General features: G+C 32.4%; 1 long non-coding RNA gene across 5 annotated transcripts; it reads left to right on the top strand.

Annotated features, from left to right (window-relative positions):
- Positions 1–27,138, top strand: LOC129926763 (uncharacterized). 5 transcript variants are annotated; one of them, XR_008778493.1, is made up of 11 exons: positions 1–327; positions 431–525; positions 691–832; positions 927–1,021; positions 1,246–1,433; positions 2,993–3,121; positions 4,247–4,422; positions 22,712–22,750; positions 23,648–23,924; positions 24,927–25,105; positions 25,234–27,138. It is a non-coding gene; the product is annotated as an uncharacterized LOC129926763 (long non-coding RNA). The 5 variants fall into 5 exon arrangements; XR_008778491.1 differs by having other exon boundaries at positions 1–525; positions 2,993–3,105; XR_008778490.1 differs by having other exon boundaries at positions 1–525.
- Positions 27,139–27,517: the final 379 nt, after the last annotated feature.

Here is a 27,517-nt window from a genome sequence, read left to right as displayed (position 1 = left end):
AGATGTTGAGTATTGATTACCAATCAACTACTAGCCTGGGAGATAAAAGCCAAAGCTGTAAACAGACAGGTCAGGTAAATATATGAATGAAGAAATTGAAACTAGAAGTAAACATCATGGGAAGTCTAATTATAGGGCAAGTATTTTTCCTTCATATCTTATTTAACATAGTCAAACCATGCAATACTTATAGGCTTAACTATTGTTTTCATAGAAATAATGTTATTTTAAATATCATGAGATAGCAACAAATATTCCTTGGTAATCTGCTATCAGATGACAGTTATCTCTTTGGCATTTTTATGAATTAAAGCTTTCAAAGCCAAAGTAAGACTTAATTTTTTCTTTTCTTTAACTGCTAATTCTAAAATAATTTATCATTGCATGTTAAAAATAACTTGTTATACATTTTTCTGTGTTTTTGGTCAAGCTTCAGATTTGCTTAGCATATTCCTGTACTACATATCAACAAATGTTTGATGGTTTGTCTGGTTCATCTCTTAACAGTATGAAGATGGCTACACTGTGAGTACAAAGTTTTAATTTCATTCAAATCACATTTTACAAAAAAGATAATGGAAATTAAATGAATTATTTTACTATTATTATATAACAATGTTATTTTAATATCATGAGATAGTGTATTTTAAGAGAGATTCTAATTCAGTATATGATGTTTCCATATTTCAGAATCTTAACAAGCAAACATTCTGTTGCCAACAGTACCAATTTGTCATCCTATCCAAGCAACTACTATTCCTTGGTAATCTGCTATCAGATGATTACAGTTTTCTCTTTGGCATTTGTATGAATTAAAGCTTTCAAAGCCAAAGTAAGACATTTTTTTTCTTCAACAGTTAATTCTGAAACAATTTATTCAAATTTTTTAAACATTATTCTGAACTATTTTCTGTGTTTTGGTCAAGCCTTAGATTTGGTTAGCATAACCCTGAACTGCATATCAACAAATGTCTAATGGTCTGTCTGGTTCATTTCTCAAGACTATGAAGATGGCTACACAGTGAGTACAAAGTTTTATTTTCATTCACCAAACAAATTTTACAAAAGAAGAAAATATTAAAAGCTATAGGTATTTATTTTGTTAGATAACTATCTTTGTTATTTGATGCATTACTTAGCCTTGGACAATGCATCATCATAACTAATATAATATTAAAAGGCATTTATTAATTTACCACATTTAGGTCAATCAAATAAGATTATGTAATCACAAACTGTTTTCAGGGTATCAGCTATCAGCAGTGCACCCCTATGATACACAAGTCTTCATTGCCAAGTCACTCTGCCAAACAGTGTGTACACCTTTCTTGCATTGGTAGTGACCCACTTTACTGTCATGAGTCTGGATATGTCAGGCCAAGGAGATCAAGTTTGTGTCCAAGGTTACTTAGTTAATTCTCTAAGAACAATAGGTGAGTTGAATTCTAGTGTACCAGTCAAATATCTTAAAGCAAAGTAAAAAAAAATAAATTTTAAAAGCATATAAAAATCTGTTATAAAAACATAAAATGTTAGTTTTAGAGTACTAGTTTTAGAGTACTCGTTTCAGACCAAGTGATCATGGGTCAGATAGTGTCAAGCTCAACTGTTTCTATGGCCATTGGTTAACCATGGGTTGTTTGGCCAGCAAATTTTCAAACATTGCTCTAGTTTTAGGTTTATAAGCTACATGTTTTCTTCTAAAGTTAACAAATTAGGACCAAAATGTGAACTTTTAATAAGGTGGTGTAGTTGCAACCACACAAGAGCTGCTTCACATTTACTGTTTGAATGGTGCATACATTTTTATAATAACTTACCTTCTGATTTGTAAGGTTGATATTTTATTAATATATATATATATATATTATATAAAGCAGAATGTTTGGCGTATGTATGTATGTATGTATGTTCCAGTATAGAAATAAAAACTTGATAAAACTTGGCAGAAATGTTCCTTGGGTACCAACTTAGACCGTAGTGTATGTATTGTGGCCCTAAAACAAACTTAAGACCATCAAAAAAAAAAAAAAAAAGACCAGCTCTATTACAGCTATAGTATTTTATGGATCTAGGCGATGTTTACAATGTTGACATGAGAAAAGATCGAAAGGATTTAGATCTAGATCTAATTTTTAGAACTAAACTTTGCACTTATTTTTTTTTTTTTTGACACATGAAAATACAAAATATAGTTTATTTCATTATTTAATAAAATTAACCTTCAAATTTGTGTTACAAAATCATTTTTACATTAGTTCGTTATAGTCTATGCCTAGGTCTAAAACTCTTATTGAACTCTAAGATGATAAAACTTTTTTTTGCAAAGATAGTTTTATGCTTTAACACATGAACATACTAATTATAGTCCATTCATTTCATATTTTAATGAAAGTAACATTTAAATTTTTTTAATACATTCGTTCGCTGTTCGCTAAAGCTGCGTAGCCGTGTTGAGATAGGCCTATATTCATTCATGAAAAAAGTTCACGCATGCGCAGCACAGAATGACTCTATAAAAGCCAATTTTTAACTCTAGATTAGTCTAGATCTAGATCTTTGTCTACCTCAAGATCTACTTTATACTTTAACACATGAACATACAAAATTAAGTCTATTCATTTCAAATTTTAATCAAATATATGTAGGCCTACAAGCAAATGTTTTAATTTGAAAAAATGGATTTAAGTAGATTAGCTATTTTGATTTGATGGCTTCATTTATACTATTTTTACATTTACACATTCGCTTTATTTATTACATTATTATTTCGTTTAAATGTTTTAAAAACACTATATCGACAGTAATAAGCAAATAAAGACCCGCGGGTCGCTGGTAAAATATATCTAGTATATATATATATATTAATACACTTGGGCAAGGGCTATTACTGTTTCTTTTTTTTTTTTTTTTTTTTTTTTTTTTTTTTAAGATTGACATTTTTCTTTCAATTTGTAAATTTGCTTCAACATTCAAGTTTTTTTTTTTAAAGACAGACTCTACATGCTACTGATCTGGAGGTTAGTGGCTCAATCATTGTGCACTGATTCTTCACTGATGCCTTGATTCCCCACTGTCAACTTTATTGTCATAAAGTTTATCTAGGTAAATAAATATCAAGGTAATAAATATTTTTTTACACTATAACCCAAGAGCTTTTGCTTTAAGATGCATTGTTTTTACAATAGGAGCCTAATTCTGATGTATTTTTTTAGGACCCTAGCAATAGTTTCTTAAACTTTCAGACAATAAGAGCTAGTTTAGAACCGAAATACAAAACTTAAGCCAGATCTGTATAGTCTTTTGTTTTTCTAAAAATATTTTAAATAAAAGTCTAGATAGGGTAGCTTATAAGGCCTACTTGTGAAATTAGATATTTTTAAAATGTGTACTTATACTTTTGATATTTGAAGTATTTTAAAACTAGCTATATTTTTCTATTTATGTAATTTATTTATTTTGTTTGTATTATTTACTTATTTATTTATTTATTTAATTATTATTTTTAAAAAAAATTAGTTACCTCCTTTTGTTTAATTGGATAGCATTTCAAAACCTAAAAGATGGAGCTGTTGGGTTAAAAACACAAATTAATGAACTCACATTAGACTGCATTACTTCCTAAAAATTTAAAATAAGCAATTTGCTTCATTCTTCGTGGCATATTTATGTATATAGCCAAATGAAAAGTTGAATGTGATTTTCTTATTTAAAAAAATGTTCCCCTTTCAGACCTTGCGATCTATAGGAAGGATGATGTAAAGGTCATGTTTTGTGGCCCACAGTTAACCAGGGTGTCATGTGGCCAGCTCAACAACCAACCGCCTTAACTTTCCCCAACTAATGTCAGGTACCCATTAGAGTTGGGTAGAATCTTGACGTACCCAAAGGTCCCAAAATTTAAAATATCAGGATTCAAACCTGGGACATCAATTTATAAGCTAAGTGTGTTACCGCTCAGCCACTATACCTCCTATCAAAGAGAGATACATAAAAAAATTGACATTAAAATACCATGAAGTCTCATAAACCTTTTCTATTTTTCCATCACACAGTGAGATAGTATGACTATTATGTGAAAACAAAATGACCATCACTAAAAAACACATTCTTTTTAAACATTAGGTCTGAGACAGAAAAAGCTCTTCTTGAATGAAAAGAAATTTTATCAATATTGCATTTAAAGGTTATGCATTTAAATGTGATGTATTTGTTAAACAGTGCATTTTTCTTATCTCACTTATAGACTAAATGGTCAATTAAACATGAGGTCAAGGAAAAAGGATGAACATTTCAAGGCTACTGAAGGAACATTAAACGTCTCTCTCACTGTGAAAAGATTCTACCGATCTACAAATGATCAACATGTTTTATCTTAAGTTCGTCTGCCATTTCTTCAAATGGAGCCATATTAAGAATAAGGTAAGAAATATTCTTATACTTCACAGCATTTATTTTTTTGTAAAGTGATGATCCTGCATTAGTTGTATGTTGTTTGTGTATGTTACTTTAAATATCCTGCATTAGTTTTATGTTGTATGTGCATGATAATTTAAATATCCTGCATTAGTTGTATATGTATGCATGGTTCCTGTATTTGTTTTGTATATTATGATGTCAGTAATTACTTCACAAACACTTCACACACAACTTGTAAGTTCACCTGTCTAGTTAAAGAAATCTGTATTGTATTTGTTTTAGTAGTGTCTAGTTATGAAAGTAAACTGAATTTTCATTTGTTAAACTTAGTGATATACCATTTTAATTTCAGTTAAAATATGTGGATGTTCCTATTAAATTTTTCAGAAAAACTGCATTGCTCTGAAATAATTCCAACTGTATAAATGTAAATATATTTCAACAAATAATGGAATTGGATTCTTTGTCATTTGGATTAATTCAATAGTAATGTATTCTAAATATGGAATTCAAACACAAAAATGAAAAGTTGTGAATCACCATCAACTTTCACTTTGCCACTTGGAGATTGGGATGATTCAAGTTACTGGAGATTGGGATGATTAAAGTTACTATTGTAGCAACTATGTGTTAATGTGCATGGTCTTAACACCCCAGTACTTAATTGGACAAAAAAAAAAGGATCTCCAATTCACAGTGATATGTACTATTGCATAAACAAGTTGACTTGACTTCAAGTAGATCTTTAACTAAATAAACTGTTACAATTCTTCAGTGTGTGATAGTGTGAAAAAAAACATTTATGGTTTCTTGTGATTATGTGCAATATAATGACATATTAAGTTGACTTGAATACTCTTAAAATGTTTCATTTCTAAGGTGTGGAAAAATGTGCATTATATTTTCATGTTGGGAGTTAATGTGAAAACAAAAATCTACTATTCCATGTGATACAATTGCATGCAAAAAATCCTAACCCTAACCCATTCAATGAACAATCAGTATGAACGTTTCCACCAAAGGAAATGTTGCCGCTCATGATGCATCTATTTATTTGGCTCCAGATATTCAACTGATGCACATTCGCAAAACAAATGTAAAAAAAAAAGATTTAATCCATTACATGTATATAATTGTGCAGGAACATTTGGGATTGTCATTTGTATCACACTCATCTCTCATTCATTGAGACTCTACACTTAATCTGGTGATCTAGATGTATTTGCAATTCACAGTGAAATCATTCTTTGAGTGCTTAAAAAAGAAATTCATACGGATGTATAACTGTGTTAGACGTCTTCATTTATATTCCAATTGAACGTTTGTAACAATAAATATAACAAAAAATGTGTGATAATTAGCAGGTCTTTGACCTCTGCACTTAATGTGGTGATCAAAATGTGTTTGCAATTCCCAGTGAAATCATTCTTTGAGTGCTTAGAAAAGGAAATTCATACGGATGTATAACTGTGTTAGACGTCTTCATTTATATTCCGATTGAACGTTTGTAAAAATCAATAATTAAGTCACACTCAAGGAACATATGAACGTGTCCATCAAAGGAAATATCGCCGCTCGTGATGCAGCGCACACTAATCAACATTTGCACTTGCAGACCAACTAAATAGTTGCGGAGAAAACACATTTAATTGATGACATTACTATGTTTAGCTTAGGACTTTTCAAAAGCGAAGACTGGACTCTTTAGCCATCTTCGTGTTTATAGGAATGATTAATGGAGGACTTTTAAAAGCGAAGACTGGACTCCTTAGCCATCTTCGTGTTCATAGGAATGATTAACTGAGGAATTTTATAAGCGAAGACTGGACTCCTTAGCCATCTTCGTTTTCATAGGAATGATTAATGGAGGAATTTTAAAAGCGAAGTCTGGACTCCTTAGCCATCTTCGTGTTCATAGGAATGATTAATGGAGGAATTTTAAAAGTGAAGACTGGGCTCTTTAGCCATCTTCATGTTTAAAGGATGTAGTTGAGGATTTTTTTTCAAAGAAGATCGGTCTCCATGACCATCTTCGTACTTATAGGAAAGGATATTGTATTCATTTTTGAAAAATGGAGGATTTTTAGCTGAGGACTAGATGTAGTAATATTGTCATCAATTGAATTGTTGATCCAAGACGAACTTGTTGGTTAAGTCTGTGCATTTGTAGACAACCCAACAGTGCACATCCTTTTTCTTGTTTTGCATTTTTTTCACGTGCTACAATGCCTTGGACAAAGCATCATCATAACTTGGAATGTTAAAAGGCATTCAAAAAAACAACAAAGAAGAATGAGTTTGTAAAATAACCGGTTATTTTGGCTCAGTTGAATAATAGTTGGGACATAATTAGTTGAGTGCAAGCTTTGACGCTGATTCAACTCACTCGACATTAGTTGAGTGCGAAGTTTGTGAGGCTGATTCAGCCCTCAAACCGGATGCTTGTAGACCACCTTCAATAGCTTGAACACGACGTCATCAAAAATATTGTTACAGTCAGTTCATCAAAATGAAGCTGTAGGTCAACAAGCTCAAAACAGGAGTCAGTGAAAAAAGCAAGCCTGAAACTTTTTATTGGGCTCCAACTATTCAACTGATGCACGTTTGCAAAACAAGAGTTAAAAAAAAAAGGATGAAAATATAAGCCATCAGATATATGATGATTGTGCAGGAACAGTTGGGATTGTCGTTTGTATCACGCTCATCTCTACCCTATCCATTGAGACACTGTGAAGTGATGTAACCAGTGAGGTTTTGTAACAACTTTATTGAATTGTAATGAGGATATCTACAAACATTTGTGTACAAATGTGTGCTAATTAGCAGGTCTTTGACCTCTGCACTTAATGTGGTGATCAAAATGTATTTGCAATTCCCAGTAAAATCATTCTTTGAGTGCTTAGAAAAGGAAATTCATACGGATGTATAACTGTGTTAGACGTCTTCATTTATATTCCGATTGAACGTTTGTAAAAATCAATAATTAAGTCACACTCAAGGAACATATGAACGTGTCCATCAAAGGAAATATCGCCGCTCGTGATGCAGCGCACACTAATCAACATTTGCACTTGCAGACCAACTAAATAGTTGCGGAGAAAATACATTTAATTGATGACATTACTATGTTTAGCTTAGGACTTTTCAAAAGCGAAGACTGGACTCTTTAGCCATCTTCGTGTTTATAGGAATGATTAATGGAGGACTTTTAAAAGCGAAGACTGGACTCCTTAGCCATCTTCGTGTTCATAGGAATGATTAATGGAGGAATTTAAAAAGCGAAGACTGGACTCCTTAGCCATCTTTGTGTTCATAGGAATGATTAATGGAGGAATTTTAAAAGCGAAGACTGGACTCCTTAGCCATCTTTGTGTTCATAGGAATGATTAATGGAGGAATTTTAAAAGTGAAGACTGGGCTCTTTAGCCATCTTCATGTTTAAAGGATGTAGTTGAGGATTTTTTTCAAAGAAGATCGGTCTCCATGACCATCTTCGTACTTATAGGACAGGATATTGTATTCATTTTTGAAAAATGGAGGATTTTTAGCTGAGGACTAGATGTAGTAATATTGTCATCAATTGAATTGTTGATCCAAGACGAAATTGTTGGTTATGTCTGTGCATTTGTAGACAACCCAACAGTGCACATCCTTTTTCTTGTTTTGCATTTTTTTCACGTGCTACAATGCCTTGGACAAAGCATCATCATAACTTGGAATGTTAAAAGGCATTCAAAAAAACAACAAAGAAGAATGAGTTTGTAAAATAACCGGTTATTTCGGCTCAGTTGAATAATAGTTGGGACATAATTAGTTGAGTGCAAGCTTTGACGCTGATTCAACTCACTCGACATTAGTTGAGTGCGAAGTTTGTGAGGCTGATTCAGCCCTCAAACCGGATGCTTGTAGACCACCTTCAATAGCTTGAACACGACGTCATCAAAAATATTGTTACAGTCAGTTCATCAAAATGAAGCTGTAGGTCAACAAGCTCAAAACAGGAGTCAGTGAAAAAAGCAAGCCTGAAACTTTTTATTGGGCTCCAACTATTCAACTGATGCACGTTTGCAAAACAAGAGTTAAAAAAAAAAGGATGAAAATATAAGCCATCAGATATATGATGATTGTGCAGGAACAGTTGGGATTGTCGTTTGTATCACGCTCATCTCTACCCTATCCATTGAGACACTGTGAAGTGATGTAACCAGTGAGGTTTTGTAACAACTTTATTGAATTGTAATGAGGATATCTACAAACATTTGTGTACAAATGTGTGCTAATTAGCAGGTCTTTGACCTCTGCACTTAATGTGGTGATCAAAATGTATTTGCAATTCCCAGTAAAATCATTCTTTGAGTGCTTAGAAAAGGAAATTCATACGGATGTATAACTGTGTTAGACGTCTTCATTTATATTCCGATTGAACGTTTGTAAAAATCAATAATTAAGTCACACTCAAGGAACATATGAACGTGTCCATCAAAGGAAATATCGCCGCTCGTGATGCAGCGCACACTAATCAACATTTGCACTTGCAGACCAACTAAATAGTTGCGGAGAAAATACATTTAATTGATGACATTACTATGTTTAGCTTAGGACTTTTCAAAAGCGAAGACTGGACTCTTTAGCCATCTTCGTGTTTATAGGAATGATTAATGGAGGACTTTTAAAAGCGAAGACTGGACTCCTTAGCCATCTTCGTGTTCATAGGAATGATTAATGGAGGAATTTAAAAAGCGAAGACTGGACTCCTTAGCCATCTTTGTGTTCATAGGAATGATTAATGGAGGAATTTTAAAAGCGAAGACTGGACTCCTTAGCCATCTTTGTGTTCATAGGAATGATTAATGGAGGAATTTTAAAAGTGAAGACTGGGCTCTTTAGCCATCTTCATGTTTAAAGGATGTAGTTGAGGATTTTTTTCAAAGAAGATCGGTCTCCATGACCATCTTCGTACTTATAGGACAGGATATTGTATTCATTTTTGAAAAATGGAGGATTTTTAGCTGAGGACTAGATGTAGTAATATTGTCATCAATTGAATTGTTGATCCAAGACGAAATTGTTGGTTATGTCTGTGCATTTGTAGACAACCCAACAGTGCACATCCTTTTTCTTGTTTTGCATTTTTTTCACGTGCTACAATGCCTTGGACAAAGCATCATCATAACTTGGAATGTTAAAAGGCATTCAAAAAAACAACAAAGAAGAATGAGTTTGTAAAATAACCGGTTATTTCGGCTCAGTTGAATAATAGTTGGGACATAATTAGTTGAGTGCAAGCTTTGACGCTGATTCAACTCACTCGACATTAGTTGAGTGCGAAGTTTGTGAGGCTGATTCAGCCCTCAAACCGGATGCTTGTAGACCACCTTCAATAGCTTGAACACGACGTCATCAAAAATATTGTTACAGTCAGTTCATCAAAATGAAGCTGTAGGTCAACAAGCTCAAAACAGGAGTCAGTGAAAAAAGCAAGCCTGAAACTTTTTATTGGGCTCCAACTATTCAACTGATGCACGTTTGCAAAACAAGAGTTAAAAAAAAAAGGATGAAAATATAAGCCATCAGATATATGATGATTGTGCAGGAACAGTTGGGATTGTCGTTTGTATCACGCTCATCTCTACCCTATCCATTGAGACACTGTGAAGTGATGTAACCAGTGAGGTTTTGTAACAACTTTATTGAATTGTAATGAGGATATCTACAAACATTTGTGTACAAATGTGTGCTAATTAGCAGGTCTTTGACCTCTGCACTTAATGTGGTGATCAAAATGTATTTGCAATTCCCAGTAAAATCATTCTTTGAGTGCTTAGAAAAGGAAATTCATACGGATGTATAACTGTGTTAGACGTCTTCATTTATATTCCGATTGAACGTTTGTAAAAATCAATAATTAAGTCACACTCAAGGAACATATGAACGTGTCCATCAAAGGAAATATCGCCGCTCGTGATGCAGCGCACACTAATCAACATTTGCACTTGCAGACCAACTAAATAGTTGCGGAGAAAATACATTTAATTGATGACATTACTATGTTTAGCTTAGGACTTTTCAAAAGCGAAGACTGGACTCTTTAGCCATCTTCGTGTTTATAGGAATGATTAATGGAGGACTTTTAAAAGCGAAGACTGGACTCCTTAGCCATCTTCGTGTTCATAGGAATGATTAATGGAGGAATTTAAAAAGCGAAGACTGGACTCCTTAGCCATCTTTGTGTTCATAGGAATGATTAATGGAGGAATTTTAAAAGCGAAGACTGGACTCCTTAGCCATCTTTGTGTTCATAGGAATGATTAATGGAGGAATTTTAAAAGTGAAGACTGGGCTCTTTAGCCATCTTCATGTTTAAAGGATGTAGTTGAGGATTTTTTTCAAAGAAGATCGGTCTCCATGACCATCTTCGTACTTATAGGACAGGATATTGTATTCATTTTTGAAAAATGGAGGATTTTTAGCTGAGGACTAGATGTAGTAATATTGTCATCAATTGAATTGTTGATCCAAGACGAAATTGTTGGTTATGTCTGTGCATTTGTAGACAACCCAACAGTGCACATCCTTTTTCTTGTTTTGCATTTTTTTCACGTGCTACAATGCCTTGGACAAAGCATCATCATAACTTGGAATGTTAAAAGGCATTCAAAAAAACAACAAAGAAGAATGAGTTTGTAAAATAACCGGTTATTTCGGCTCAGTTGAATAATAGTTGGGACATAATTAGTTGAGTGCAAGCTTTGACGCTGATTCAACTCACTCGACATTAGTTGAGTGCGAAGTTTGTGAGGCTGATTCAGCCCTCAAACCGGATGCTTGTAGACCACCTTCAATAGCTTGAACACGACGTCATCAAAAATATTGTTACAGTCAGTTCATCAAAATGAAGCTGTAGGTCAACAAGCTCAAAACAGGAGTCAGTGAAAAAAGCAAGCCTGAAACTTTTTATTGGGCTCCAACTATTCAACTGATGCACGTTTGCAAAACAAGAGTTAAAAAAAAAAGGATGAAAATATAAGCCATCAGATATATGATGATTGTGCAGGAACAGTTGGGATTGTCGTTTGTATCACGCTCATCTCTACCCTATCCATTGAGACACTGTGAAGTGATGTAACCAGTGAGGTTTTGTAACAACTTTATTGAATTGTAATGAGGATATCTACAAACATTTGTGTACAAATGTGTGCTAATTAGCAGGTCTTTGACCTCTGCACTTAATGTGGTGATCAAAATGTATTTGCAATTCCCAGTGAAATCATTCTTTGAGTGCTTAGAAAAGGAAATTCATACGGATGTATAACTGTGTTAGACGTCTTCATTTATATTCCGATTGAACGTTTGTAAAAATCAATAATTAAGTCACACTCAAGGAACATATGAACGTGTCCATCAAAGGAAATATCGCCGCTCGTGATGCAGCGCACACTAATCAACATTTGCACTTGCAGACCAACTAAATAGTTGCGGAGAAAACACATTTAATTGATGACATTACTATGTTTAGCTTAGGACTTTTCAAAAGCGAAGACTGGACTCTTTAGCCATCTTCGTGTTTATAGGAATGATTAATGGAGGACTTTTAAAAGCGAAGACTGGACTCCTTAGCCATCTTCGTGTTCATAGGAATGATTAATGGAGGAATTTTAAAAGCGAAGACTGGACTCCTTAGCCATCTTTGTGTTCATAGGAATGATTAATGGAGGAATTTTAAAAGTGAAGACTGGGCTCTTTAGCCATCTTCATGTTTAAAGGATGTAGTTGAGGATTTTTTTTCAAAGAAGATCGGTCTCCATGACCATCTTCGTACTTATAGGACAGGATATTGTATTCATTTTTGAAAAATGGAGGATTTTTAGCTGAGGACTAGATGTAGTAATATTGTCATTAATTGAATTGTTGATCCAAGACGAAATTGTTGGTTATGTCTGTGCATTTGTAGACAACCCAACAGTGCACATCCTTTTTCTTGTTTTGCATTTTTTTCACGTGCTACAATGCCTTGGACAAAGCATCATCATAACTTGGAATGTTAAAAGGCATTCAAAAAAACAACAAAGAAGAATGAGTTTGTAAAATAACCGGTTATTTCGGCTCAGTTGAATAATAGTTGGGACATAATTAGTTGAGTGCAAGCTTTGACGCTGATTCAACTCACTCGACATTAGTTGAGTGCGAAGTTTGTGAGGCTGATTCAGCCCTCAAACCGGATGCTTGTAGACCACCTTCAATAGCTTGAACACGACGTCATCAAAAATATTGTTACAGTCAGTTCATCAAAATGAAGCTGTAGGTCAACAAGCTCAAAACAGGAGTCAGTGAAAAAAGCAAGCCTGAAACTTTTTATTGGGCTCCAACTATTCAACTGATGCACGTTTGCAAAACAAGAGTTAAAAAAAAAAGGATGAAAATATAAGCCATCAGATATATGATGATTGTGCAGGAACAGTTGGGATTGTCGTTTGTATCACGCTTATCTCTTATCCATTGAGACACTGTGAAGTGATGTAACCAGTGAGGTTTTGAACTTTATTGTACAAATGTGTGCTAATTAGCAGGTCTTTGACCTCTGCACTTAATGTGGTGATCAAAATGTATTTGCAATTCCCAGTGAAATCATTCTTTGAGTGCTTAGAAAAGGAAATTCATACGGATGTATAACTGTGTTAGACGTCTTCATTTATATTCCAATTGAACGTTTGTAACAATAAATATAACAACAAATGTGTGATAATTAGCAGGTCTTTGACCTCTGCACTTAATGTGGTGATCAAAATGTGTTTGCAATTCCCAGTGAAATCATTCTTTGAGTGCCTAAAAAGAAATTCATACGGATGTATAACTGTGTTAGACGTCTTCATTTATATTCCGACTGAACGTTTGTAACAATAAATATAACAACAAATGTGTATTAATTAGCAGGTCTTTGACCTCTGCACTTAATGTGGTTATCAAAATGTGTTTGCAATTCCCAGTGAAATCATTCTTTGAGTGCTTAAAAAAGAAATTCATACGGATGTATAACTGTGTTAGATGTCTTCATCTATATTCCATTGAACGTTTGTAACAATAAATATAACAACAAATGTGTGATAATTAGCTTGTCTTTGACCTCTGCATTTAATGTGGTGATCAAAATATATTTGCAATTCCCAGTGAAATCATTCTTTGAGTGCTTAATAAAGAAATTTGTCTTATATTTACCTGTCATATTTTCTTAGTTTTACCTGTCATATTTTCTTAGTTTAACATGTCATATTTTCTTTGTTATGCCTTTCATATTTTCTTAGTTTTACTTGTCCATTTTTCTTAGTTTTTCCTGTCATTTTTTTCTTAGTTTTACCTGTCATATTTTTTTAGTTTTACCTGTCATAAGTTCTAGTTTTACCTGTCATATTTTCATAGTATTACCTGTCTTTTTTTCTTAGTTTTACATGTCATATTATCTTAGTTAAGCCTGTCATATGTTCTTAGTTATACCTGTCATAGTAGCTTGTGTAACACGTTTATCATTTGTAATGACTGTGGTATATTTCACTAGTACACCATTAACATATGTTGGAAGAAATTATAGTTCTAGTTTAATATTATACACTGTTGCTTGAACTTCATTTATATTAACATTATTACTTTGTTACCTATTCTGATTTCCGATTCCTTATCTATTTATTTCTTGGTACATTATAGTTTGGAGAATTAGATTCTTATCTTTGATGTTGATAATAAATTTCTCTTTGGTGATCTAGATTCCAATAATATTGCTTTTAACAGGATGCATTTCTTTCTTTGTTCTTCTATTAATGAGTTAATAACACTCAAAGTCTTGCCACTTAGTTTACAGATGAATATATTAGAACAAGTATCTTCATTGTAATTGCAAGTTTTACAGATAGTCTGAAAATAACTATTCATTTCATCAGTTTCATAAGGTCCCTCATTTTTTGCCTATAAATATTCTCTTTATGTTCACGCTTGGTAGTTTTTTTTGTCTCCCTTGTTTTGAATTGCAGCTTTTATTTTTCAGTTGTTTTTTTTTTTTAATTTCTGATTCTTTGTCTGGTTTTGCATCCTTTTAATTTCTTTCAGCATCTAGTTGCATTTCACTCTTCTCTTTGTGCTTTGTAAATATTCTCTATATGTTCACGCTTGGTAGTTTCTGTTTTGTCTCCCTTGTTTTGAATTGCAGCTTTTATTTTTCAGTTTTTTTTTTTATTATTTCTGATTCTTTGTCTGGTTTTGCTTCCTTTTAATTTATTTCAGCATCTAGTTGCATTTCTCTCTTCTCTTTGTGCTCTCGCCAACTCTTTCAATATCAACTTGATTTTCTTTCCTTTCCATTTATGTCAAAACATCTTTCTTTTCTTCATCTTTAAGACCAAACGATTCAGCAACTTTCTTTAGTTCAGTATATCCATCCATGTATCTATTAATACTTATCCAAAGTACAATGGCATTCTATACTTTTTTATAGATAATAATGATATCTAATATCTTTTATAGTTTACAATCACTTACAATATTATCAAGCCAATACTATTGTGATTAACATAACACACTAAATTGTCAACAATCTAATAATCAATGTCATAATCAATTATTATGTTTTTACAATATATTATTTGGTCATATAGAAAGAGAAAACAAAATTAATAAAATATTATAATGTAAAAAAAAAATGTAACAAAGTTTATACCAAAATGTTACAATTATATAAATGATGATATGATGATGACTCAGTGCACTGAAAACTTTGATTAAATTGAGGAGGATTCGAGCAACACATTGACCTCACTCTCTTACCCTAAAGCACATCCTGTTCCAAAAGCAAGATTTGGTCAATATATAAAAACAAACAAGTACAGCAGGAAATAAAGACAGAAAATTTTCAAGAAATACTACATATACTTACAAATATAAATAAAAATGACTTAAAGACCCCAAGAAATTGTGCACAATATTAATACAATGTAAACATTAAAATAAACAATAGTCTAAACACAAAAATCTACTAGTGTTAAATCTGCGACCTCTAAAACCTTATGTTCTGATCATATATATATATTTTTTTTACACATTGAAAAAAGACAAAATTTAACAAGGACACAATATCAGTGATACCAAATTTTGACAAGAACAATACTGTCAACAGCTTTCTAAATATAGAACATAAAAATTAAAAATGAAAATCAAAATTATCAGTAATATATTTCAATACTGATTATCTTCCTGTAATGTCATTGAATACTAGCACTGATATAGCTCATCACTTTGAAGAGTGCTTCTTAATCTTTTCACTGTCCAACTTCAATAGAATGTATATATAAATATATATACTTTTACTGCACAAAATTACTGACTATTACTTGAGATGTATAATATACATCAGCACAAAATTACTGCCTGTGTCCAAATTTACAATTACTGTCCAACTTCAATACAATTTTATATACTTGTACTGCACAAAATTACTATTATTTGATGAGATATATAATATACACAAATGTAATGTCTGCCTGTGTCAAAATTTACAATTACAGTTCAACTTCAATGCAATATATATATTTGTACTGCACAAAATTACTGACTATTACTTGATGAGATATATAATATACATTGGCATAAAAATATTGTCTGCCTGTGTCAAAATTTACACTGTCCAACTTCAATATACTATTTACTAATTAATTGTTGGTGCACCTGAAGTGTCTGGTCGATTTTTGGGGTACCTTTTTCATCCTTTAACTGTCTACGAGTGTTTACATACTATTTACTAATGAGATATATAATATACACAAATTTACTGTCTGCCTGTGTCAAAATTTACAATTACAGTTCAACTTCAATTCAATATATATACTTGTACTGCACAAAATTACTGACTATTACTTGATGAGATATATAATATACATTGGCATAAAAATATTGTCTGCCTGTGTCAAAATTTACACTGTCCAACTTCAATATACTATTTACTAATTAATTGTTGGTGCACCTGAAGTGTCTGGTCGATTTTTGGGGTACCTTTTTCATCCTTTAACTGTCTACGAGTGTTTACATACTATTTACTAATGAGATATATAATATACACAAATTTACTGTCTGCCTGTGTCAAAATTTACAATTACAGTTCAACTTCAATTCAATATATATACTTGTACTGCACAAAATTACTGACTATTACTTGATGTGATATATAATATACATTGGCATAAAAATATTGTCTGCCTGTGTCAAAATTTACACTGTCCAACTTCAATATACTATTTACTAATTAATTGTTGGTGCACCTGAAGTGTCTGGTCGATTTTTGGGGTACCTTTTTCATCCTTTAACTGTCTACGAGTGTTTACATACTATTTACTAATGAGATATATAATATACACAAATTTACTGTCTGCCTGTGTCAAAATTTACAATTACAGTTCAACTTCAATTCAATATATATACTTGTACTGCACAAAATTACTGACTATTACTTGATGTGATATATAATATACATTGGCATAAAAATATTGTCTGCCTGTGTCAAAATTTACACTGTCCAACTTCAATATACTATTTACTAATTAATTGTTGGTGCACCTGAAGTGTCTGGTCGATTTTTGGGGCACCTTTTTCATCCTTCAACTGTCTACGAGTGTTTACATACTATTTACTAATGAGATATATAATATACACAAATTTACTGTCTGCCTGTGTCAAAATTTACAATTACAGTTCAACTTCAATTCAATATATATACTTGTACTGCACAAAATTACTGACTATTACTTGATGAGATATATAATATACATTGGCATAAAAATATTGTCTGCCTGTGTCAAAATTTACACTGTCCAACTTCAATATACTATTTACTAATTAATTGTTGGTGCACCTGAAGTGTCTGGTCGATTTTTGGGGTACCTTTTTCATCCTTTAACTGTCTACGAGTGTTTACATACTATTTACTAATGAGATATATAATATACACAAATTTACTGTCTGCCTGTGTCAAAATTTACAATTACAGTTCAACTTCAATTCAATATATATACTTGTACTGCACAAAATTACTGACTATTACTTGATGTGATATATAATATACATTGGCATAAAAATATTGTCTGCCTGTGTCAAAATTTACACTGTCCAACTTCAATATACTATTTACTAATTAATTGTTGGTGCACCTGAAGTGTCTGGTCGATTTTTGGGGCACCTTTTTCATCCTTCAACTGTCTACGAGTGTTTACATACTATTTACTAATGAGATATATAATATACACAAATTTACTGTCTGCCTGTGTCAAAATTTACAATTACAGTTCAACTTCAATTCAATATATATACTTGTACTGCACAAAATTACTGACTATTACTTGATGAGATATATAATATACATTGGCATAAAAATATTGTCTGCCTGTGTCAAAATTTACACTGTCCAACTTCAATATACTATTTACTAATTAATTGTTGGTGCACCTGAAGTTTCTGGTCAATTTTTGGGGCACCTTTTTCATCCTTCAACTGTCTACGAGTGTTTACATACTATTTACTAATGAGATATATAATATACACAAATTTACTGTCTGCCTGTGTCAAAATTTACAATTACAAATCAACTTCAATGCAATATATATATTTGTACTGCACAAATTACTGACTATTACTTGATGAGATATGTAATATACATTGGCATAAAAATATTGTCTGCCTGTGTCAAAATTTACACTGTCCAACTTCAATATACTATTTACTAATTAATTGTTGGTGCACCTGAAGTGTCTGGTCGATTTTTGGGGCACCTTTTTCATCCTTCAACTGTCTACGAGTGTTTACCTACTATTTACTAATGAGATATAAAATATACACAAATTTACTGTCTATGGTGTCAAAATTTACAATTACTGTTCAACTTCAATGCAATATATATACTTGTACTGCACAAAATTACTGACTATTACTTGATGAGATATATAATATACATTGGCATAAAAATATTGTCTGCCTGTGTCAAAATTTACACTGTCCAACTTCAATATACTATTTACTAATTAATTGTTGGTGCACCTGAAGTGTCTGGTCGATTTTTGGGGCACCTTTTTCATCCTTCAACTGTCTACGAGTGTTTACATACTATTTACTAATGAGATATAAAATATACACAAATTTACTGTCTATGGTGTCAAAATTTTTCAATTACTGTTCAACTTCAATGCAATATATATACTTGTACTGCACAAAATTACTGACTATTACTTGATGAGATATATAATATACATTGGCATAAAAATATTGTCTGCCTGTGTCAAAATTTACACTGTCCAACTTCAATATACTATTTACTAATTAATTGTTGGTGCACCTGAAGTGTCTGGTCGATTTTTGGGGCACCTTTTTCATCCTTCAACTGTCTACGAGTGTTTACATACTATTTACTAATGAGATATATAATATACACAAATTTACTGTCTGCCTGTGTCAAAATTTACAATTACAAATCAACTTCAATGCAATATATATATTTGTACTGCACAAAATTACTGACTATTACTTGATGAGATATATAATATACATTGGCATAAAAATATTGTCTGCCTGTGTCAAAATTTACACTGTCCAACTTCAATATACTATTTACTAATTAATTGTTGGTGCACCTGAAGTGTCTGGTCGATTTTTGGGGCACCTTTTTCATCCTTCAACTGTCTACGAGTGTTTACATACTATTTACTAATGAGATATAAAATATACACAAATTTACTGTCTATGGTGTCAAAATTTACAATTACTGTTCAACTTCAATGCAATATATATACTTGTACTGCACAAAATTACTGACTATTACTTGATGAGATATATAATATACATTGGCATAAAAATATTGTCTGCCTGTGTCAAAATTTACACTGTCCAACTTCAATATACTATTTACTAATTAATTGTTGGTGCACCTGAAGTGTCTGGTCGATTTTTGGGGCACCTTTTTCATCCTTCAACTGTCTACGAGTGTTTACATACTATTTACTAATGAGATATAAAATATACACAAATTAACAGTCTATGGTGTCAAAATTTACAATTACTGTTCAACTTCAATGCAATATATATACTTGTACTGCACAAAATTACTGACTATTACTTGATGAGATATATAATATACATTGGCATAAAAATATTGTCTGCCTGTGTCAAAATTTACACTGTCCAACTTCAATATACTATTTACTAATTAATTGTTGGTGCACCTGAAGTGTCTGGTCGATTTTTGGGGCACCTTTTTCATCCTTCAACTGTCTACGAGTGTTTACATACTATTTACTAATGAGATATAAAATATACACAAATTAACAGTCTATGGTGTCAAAATTTACAATTACTGTTCAACTTCAATGCAATATATATACTTGTACTGCACAAAATTACTGACTATTACTTGATGAGATATATAATATACATTGGCATAAAAATATTGTCTGCCTGTGTCAAAATTTACACTGTCCAACTTCAATATACTATTTACTTATTAATTGTTGGTGCACCTGAAGTGTCTGGTCGATTTTTGGGGCACCTTTTTCATCCTTCAACTGTCTACGAGTGCTTACATACTATTTACTAATGAGATATATAATATACACAAATTTATTGTCTGCCTGTGTCAAAATTTACAATTACAGTTCAACTTCAATGCAATATATATACTTGTACTGCACAAAATTACTGACTATTACTTGATGAGATATGTAATATACATTGGCATAAAAATATTGTCTGCCTGTGTCAAAATTTACACTGTCCAACTTCAATATACTATTTACTAATTAATTGTTGGTGCACCTGAAGTGTCTGGTCGATTTTTGGGGCACCTTTTTCATCCTTCAACTGTCTACGAGTGTTTACATACTATTTACTAATGAGATATAAAATATACACAAATTTACTGTCTATGGTGTCAAAATTTACAATTACTGTTCAACTTCAATGCAATATATATACTTGTACTGCACAAAATTACTGACTATTACTTGATGAGATATATAATATACATTGGCATAAAAATATTGTCTGCCTGTGTCAAAATTTACACTGTCCAACTTCAATATACTATTTACTAATTAATTGTTGGTGCACCTGAAGTGTCTGGTCGATTTTTGGGGCACCTTTTTCATCCTTCAACTGTCTACGAGTGTTTACATACTATTTACTAATGAGATATAAAATATACACAAATTTACTGTCTATGGTGTCAAAATTTACAATTACTGTTCAACTTCAATGCAATATATATACTTGTACTGCACAAAATTACTGACTATTACTTGATGAGATATATAATATACATTGGCATAAAAATATTGTCTGCCTGTGTCAAAATTTACACTGTCCAACTTCAATATACTATTTACTTATTAATTGTTGGTGCACCTGAAGTGTCTGGTCGATTTTTGGGGCACCTTTTTCATCCTTCAACTGTCTACGAGTGCTTACATACTATTTACTAATGAGATATATAATATACACAAATTTATTGTCTGCCTGTGTCAAAATTTACAATTACAGTTCAACTTCAATGCAATATATATACTTGTACTGCACAAAATTACTGACTATTACTTGATGAGATATGTAATATACATTGGCATAAAAATATTGTCTGCCTGTGTCAAAATTTACACTGTCCAACTTCAATATACTATTTACTAATTAATTGTTGGTGCACCTGAAGTGTCTGGTCGATTTTTGGGGCACCTTTTTCATCCTTTAACTGTCTACGAGTGTTTGATTTGTGATAGGGCAAAGCAATTGTGAATATATAATATTAAAAATAGATTTTTATTAATTTATGTAAATGTTTACTATTTTCACCATCTGAGCTGTGAATGAATCTTGTTTTTAATGACCCAACTGTATAAAACTTAGCTCTTGAGCTATGAAGGGGGAATAACCCTTGAGAGATTATGGGCATGACATAGCCTTAATTGTGCTGATGTGCCAAAAACAAAAAATATCAATACCTTCCAACTGTTGGGCACCTATATGGTCATCAATTGTTGGAATACTTCATCCCTCATACCAACTGCTGGGCACCTCAAGTGTGTCCTGTCAGCTTTTGGGGCACCACAAGTGTCCTAACAACTGTTTGGGCACCTCAAATATCCTTTTAACTGTTGAGGCACCTTAGGTATCGTATCTATTGTTGAAGCACTTCAAATGTCCTATCATTTGTTGGGGCATCTCATTTATCCTAACAACTGTTCGGCACTTCAATAATCTTATTTTTGGGCACTCCAAGTGTTCTATCAATTGTTTGGGCACTCCCAAGTGTCCTATCAATTGTTAGGCACCTCATCGATCATACCAACTGTTGTCCACCTCAAGTTTGTCCAATCAAGTGTTGGGGCACCACAAGTGTTTCAACACTTTTTAGGCACCTCAAATGTCCTTATAACTGATGGGGCACCTCAATATCCTATCAATTGGTAGGGCACCTTAAGTATCCTAACAATTGGTAGAGCACCTCTAGTGTCCTATCAATTTGTAGGGCACCTCTTGTCCTATTGTTTGGTAGGGCACTTCAAGTATCCTATCAGTTGGTAAGGCACCTCTTTTTCCTACCAACTGTTAGATAACCACAAGTCTCCTATTAACTGTTGGGGTACCTAAAGTATCCTATCATGGGGCATCTCATTCATCCTAACAACTCAATGGTCTTATTGTTGGGGCACTCTAAGTTTCCTATCAATTGTTGGGCACCTCATCCATCATACCAACTGTTGTTCACCTCATGTTTGTCCTATCAGTTGTTGGGGCACCACAAGTGTCCTAACAACTGCTTGTCCTTTTAACTTATGTGGCACCTCAAGTGTCCTATTAACTGTTGGGGCACATCAAGTATTCATTCAACTCTCTCTATATATATATATATTATATTATATTATGTTAGTTTTGATTACCATTATAAATAAATATATATGATTATGGTTATTATATATTATATATAATCTGCAGTGTTTTTACAAATGTGTAGTCCTGCTTATTACTCCCAGAACCACTTTTTTTTTTTTTAGTTTCATTAGCAACATATGAATTTATATATTTGAAATGTTTAATCACACTTCTTTTTACTGAAGTTTAATTTTTTGTTAACAGATATCAAGCTACAAAATAAAATTCCAATTTTTTAGGTTCTCGCCTATATCTGCAATTTATATCTATATATTAAGTTTTGTTACCTTGAACTCTTTCAAGTTTTTGTTACACAACTTTATATTTCAGATTCTTTTTTGTTCTTCCTTAGGTTCAAATGTATCAGTTGTTTTTGTTGACAGATATCAAGGTACAGAAATAAGAATCTAATTTAGAGTTTTTTAAAGCTTGATTAGTCATAATATTTGCACTATTATTTCCAATATGTGCCAGAGTGTCTGCTAAATGTAACTAGTATGATTAAAAACATAGTCATTGCAAAGTCTAACATATGGACAAGTAGGATGCTTGGGGCTTGATTCAGTGAAAGAATGTTGGACAAGCAGAAGTGTTATGGAGTGTGTGTGTTTTTATGGTGACTGTGGTAAGAGGTAAGCGATTGAATGTGAATGATGCAAAAGTGGCATTGTCGTCACTGGGTCTTAGTTAGGGGAGACGACTCCAGAATGTAAGACTGAAAGGTTGTGTTATTGTAGTGAGTTAGATTGTAAGAAATTTTATTACTTAAGTCTACTACATTTATTTCATGTGATCACAAGTATTATAAATGTTCTTATTAGCTAAGATATATTATGCCTTCAACAGTTTAGTTGCCTACCAGCAGTTTGGTGCTACAAGTCAACAACAGTCATACTAAATTAAATAAAGCCATGTCTATTTCTACATGATTTTGTTGCTACTAACCTGGTGTTACTAACAACTAACTCGAAAAGGGAGAGGGGAATTATCATCTTATTCATGTACTATTTACATTAGATTTTTACCTAATTATTAAATTTTTACTACCCTTACTATTTTAACTGTGAATAGACCTTGATTTTAATGATTTAACTGTATAGAATTTAGCCCCTGTTATGTAGAGAGAGAGAGTAGTCTTTAAGGGACTGCAGGCACGACATGGCCTAAATTGTGCAGATGTGCATAAAATCAAAGAAATAAAACATTAACAAAATGTGTATTATAATTGTCACTTTTCCTCTACTTAGAATTTTTTTCTCTCCTAGATTTTCATAATTTTTTGTTGAAGTCATTTCAGTTCTCAATTATTTTGTGCACCAAGTTACAAGAAAAAATTTAAGCAAGAGAGGTCACTACACTAAGACTTTGTCTTCTCATAAGAAAGGATGGCTGCCTGGTCATGTGATATATGCACTGGACTGTGTATGGTCATCTTGATGCTCATATCTTGCCTGATGACATTTATTCTGCTGAACATTTGGTCAAGGAAGTAGATTCTCTTCAGCTCTCAAGAAACATTCAAAACATGTCAAACATTCGACAAGAATATCAAGTGCAATGTACATGTAAGTAATGTTGAAACATCTGATCTCATTTATGCATTCTTGAAGACAATCTGCAGCCACTAAACCAGTTACATCAGATCTGGATAAAGTGGTCGCTTCCTCTTCATTAAGGCTAGAACAGAAAGATTTTATAACTCTTTTACTCCATTTTCTGTCAGTGTGTTTCATGGTCATTAGTCACATCACAAAGAGGTTTAGTTTATTAACCAGTGGTTGTGTATGACTGTGTCTTTGTATGTTTTGTGTGTGAATGTTGTTCCTATTTGTATCTATATTGTCGTTGCTATAGTGGTAATCCTCCGGGTAATCATAATCAAACTAAATTTTCATTTGTTTGGATCTTATCTGGTGGGAATTTTAAACTTAGTAATTTGCTCTTAGCTTACTTTTTGATTTTTAAGTACATTCTAAAAGAAATACAATAGATAAGGATAGAAAAAGAAAAGCAAACAATAAAGAGATTTGCTGAAACAATATAAAGTGAAATAAAAATATATATATAAAAAAAAAGAATAAACCTGGAGATTTTGAAGGAAAGACTGCTGTTGCCAACTCAACAAAACCAATGAGTTTGTACTGCAAGCAAAAGAACTTAGTTGTGATTTCATTTTGCTAGAAATGCACAAACTTAATAGCATAATTTTCACTCTAAATATTAAAGCTTTCTGTATTCTGTACACCAGATACACTACATAGCTAGTTATTTATTGTTTTCTGGCATAATTGAAAATCTCCAATAAGTTCCTTAGACTTAAATGACTTAATTAACCTTAAAATTTTTAAAACTTTATTTGTTTGTTATTCTTTGCTGCTGTATTAGATGTCTTGGGTGTATTTTTTTTTTCTTAAAAGTTTATTCATAAAATACTAAGTTAAAACATAAAGTGAAACCTGCATCATCATAATAGTTTTGTTTAACATGAAAAGAAAAGCAACAAAAGAATTTTTTTTTTCCTTTTCAAGGCAAAAGTTTTTCTTATTAATTTTTAAATTCTTATTTAGACCAACATGATGAAAAGGTAGACAACATGAAGATGTAGACCAACATGATGAAGATGTAGACCAACATGAAGAGGTAGACCAGCATGATGAAGATGTAGACCAACATGATGAAGATGTAGACCAACATGAAGATGAAATGTAAACCAAAAAATGGGTCAAGAGATGTATGGAATACAATGGTAAGCAATGCTGTGTATATCTCTTTATATTTTCTTTATACTAAACCCCTGAGTAAAGCTTTGCCAAGTTTTGTGTTTCACTGACTATAAAAATGTTTTTATCAAATTTTGTTCTCTTGTATTGACAGTGAACATCTTGAGAAGTAAAACAATTCCTAGAGGCAAAGACACAGACACACCGGATCTATTAGAGATTTTCCTTTTCTACCATCATTTAGAGACTTCCTTGTGCTCTAAGGGAATATGTCATTATCTTTTGATTGCTAATTGGCATTGATGTTTTTACATTCCTACTGCGTCTGAAAGAAATTAACATTTCCCTAATGCTACTTCAAAACCAGACCTTCTCAAGACAATTTTAGTGACCAAGCTGCAATATGGGACTCAGTAGGAAACAATGAAGAATGCTCCTAACCTCAGGTTGAGTAACCATGCTCACCTACTAGAGTGGCGACAAATACTTCTACACCCACAGTTATACATCCTGAACCCTGTAACCCAACCTCACAACATGGTTACATTACCGGAAGTGGTCGCAAGGTCAGAAAACCTAACAGATACAATGGATAGAACAATGAACAGGTACAAATACTCAAGTGATGTACTTTGTGAGAACTATTTAGGTGGAATCACCATAATTGACTTGTATAAATCTTGTTCTATATTTAGGTATATCTTGACAATCAGTCCAGTCATTTGTTCATTTTTTTTTTAAATATTCCTTTTTTTCCCCTCAATCTTCTTGTTGTTTCAGTTACATGTTTTTGTATTTTGAAGGAGGAAGGTGCTTTGGTATATTATCGTTATTATTATTGTACCAGTATTAAGCAAACTTGTATATCTTTAATTATTCATGAATTCTAAAGCAGAACGTCACTTCCACCGGAAAATGTTGTAACAACTATACATGTCTTCAGTTAACATTCAATACTCTGTACAGTCACAACGCCAAAGCCTTGCTAGATTATGCTTTTAATTCAATTTGTTATCTCCCCTGCTTTAGTGTGCTATCATATAATTTTTTGTGTCACATCCCTGCACAATTTGTTCTATGCTTTTTTACAGTATAAATAGCGACTTGACATTATTTAGCTCTATTATAATATTGTTATATTATTAAATTTAAAATAAAACTGTTAACATATTCTATGCTGTTATAATATAAATGTTTTGCTGTTACCATGAATACAGTTTTGAGTTTTTGTCTGATTTCTTTGAGGAGAAATTTTTCATAAATAATAATAATAAGGCTTATCTTCAAGTCCGAAGATTAGTGAGAAGTATGCAGTATTCCCCAGCTAGGACCTACATATTTTGCTATAAATAAAGAGTATAATAATATTTACTACTTGGTATTGTCAGTCTTCACTAAAGCAATGAGTTTATCCCCTTAGTGTGTTTAAAATTTTCAAATACTAATTCACTTTGTATTATCTATTGGTGATCATGGGGTATCCACTTTGTCATCTCCATAGTCTCTGGTGTTAACACTCAGTGTCCTGTTGGAGGTTACGGCTAAGATGTTATCTCTCTTTCTGATGGAACACATGTAAAACCAACAAAACAAACATTAGACCTAGACTTTATTAACAGGTAAATTTTTATAATTGTGAACTGGCGCTCCCAAAGCTACTTTTATGTATTTTAAATTTTACTTCTGTAGGCTAGTGCTAAGCTGTATACTTGTATTTCTGCCTATTATATGGGTTAGGGTGGAGTACTTAAAATAGAGCCTATGCTGTTTCCTGTACTGTTGACCAGTGGTCTCTGTGTCAGTTTTAATTATTCTGTACCTGGGACTGCCTGTAAGTTTCAGAATTTTTCTTTTATTTTTTAAAATTTTACTATGTGTAAATCTGTTTTATATTTGAACAACTGTCAAAATAACTAGCAGTTTTTTTTTTTCTAAAGTTTGTTTTAAAAATATGGCCAAGCCCTGCCCAGTGCTGTCATGATGGCCACTTCTAATGTTTATGTACTAGATTGTAACTGCTGCCTTAGTCATTGAAATTAAAGTCTCATTTTTGAATTTCTTCTTTATGTTTCTAGATTTCTTTTAGTTCGCTAGTTTAGTTTAGTTGTCTGGTTGCTTAGATGACTCAAACCCCTTGGTCACAGAGGTGCACAGATACAACCCACCCAGTAGTGTTACAAAACTGTAACTTCTTGTTATCCCAGGCTAGACATGACCTTAGACCCCGCCAGGCTAACATATTCTCTCATTCCAGACAGCATTGTCCCTAACAATACATAATTACCTTGCTTTAGTTGTAGAATGAAAGATGAGCAAACAGTTAAAAGTTTCTATAGAATTCACTTGGAGGTGTGGTGGCTAAGCGGTAAAGTGCTTGGCTGCCAAACATAGGTCTAGGGTTTGAAGACCATTTTTTTTATAATAGTCCTAATATAAAG

Source organism: Biomphalaria glabrata, chromosome 6, assembly GCF_947242115.1.
Source record: "Biomphalaria glabrata chromosome 6, xgBioGlab47.1, whole genome shotgun sequence".
Taxonomy (NCBI): Eukaryota; Metazoa; Mollusca; class Gastropoda; family Planorbidae; genus Biomphalaria; species Biomphalaria glabrata.
Note: the sequence above shows the minus strand (reverse complement) of the source record. Positions and strands in the feature narration are given on the sequence as shown.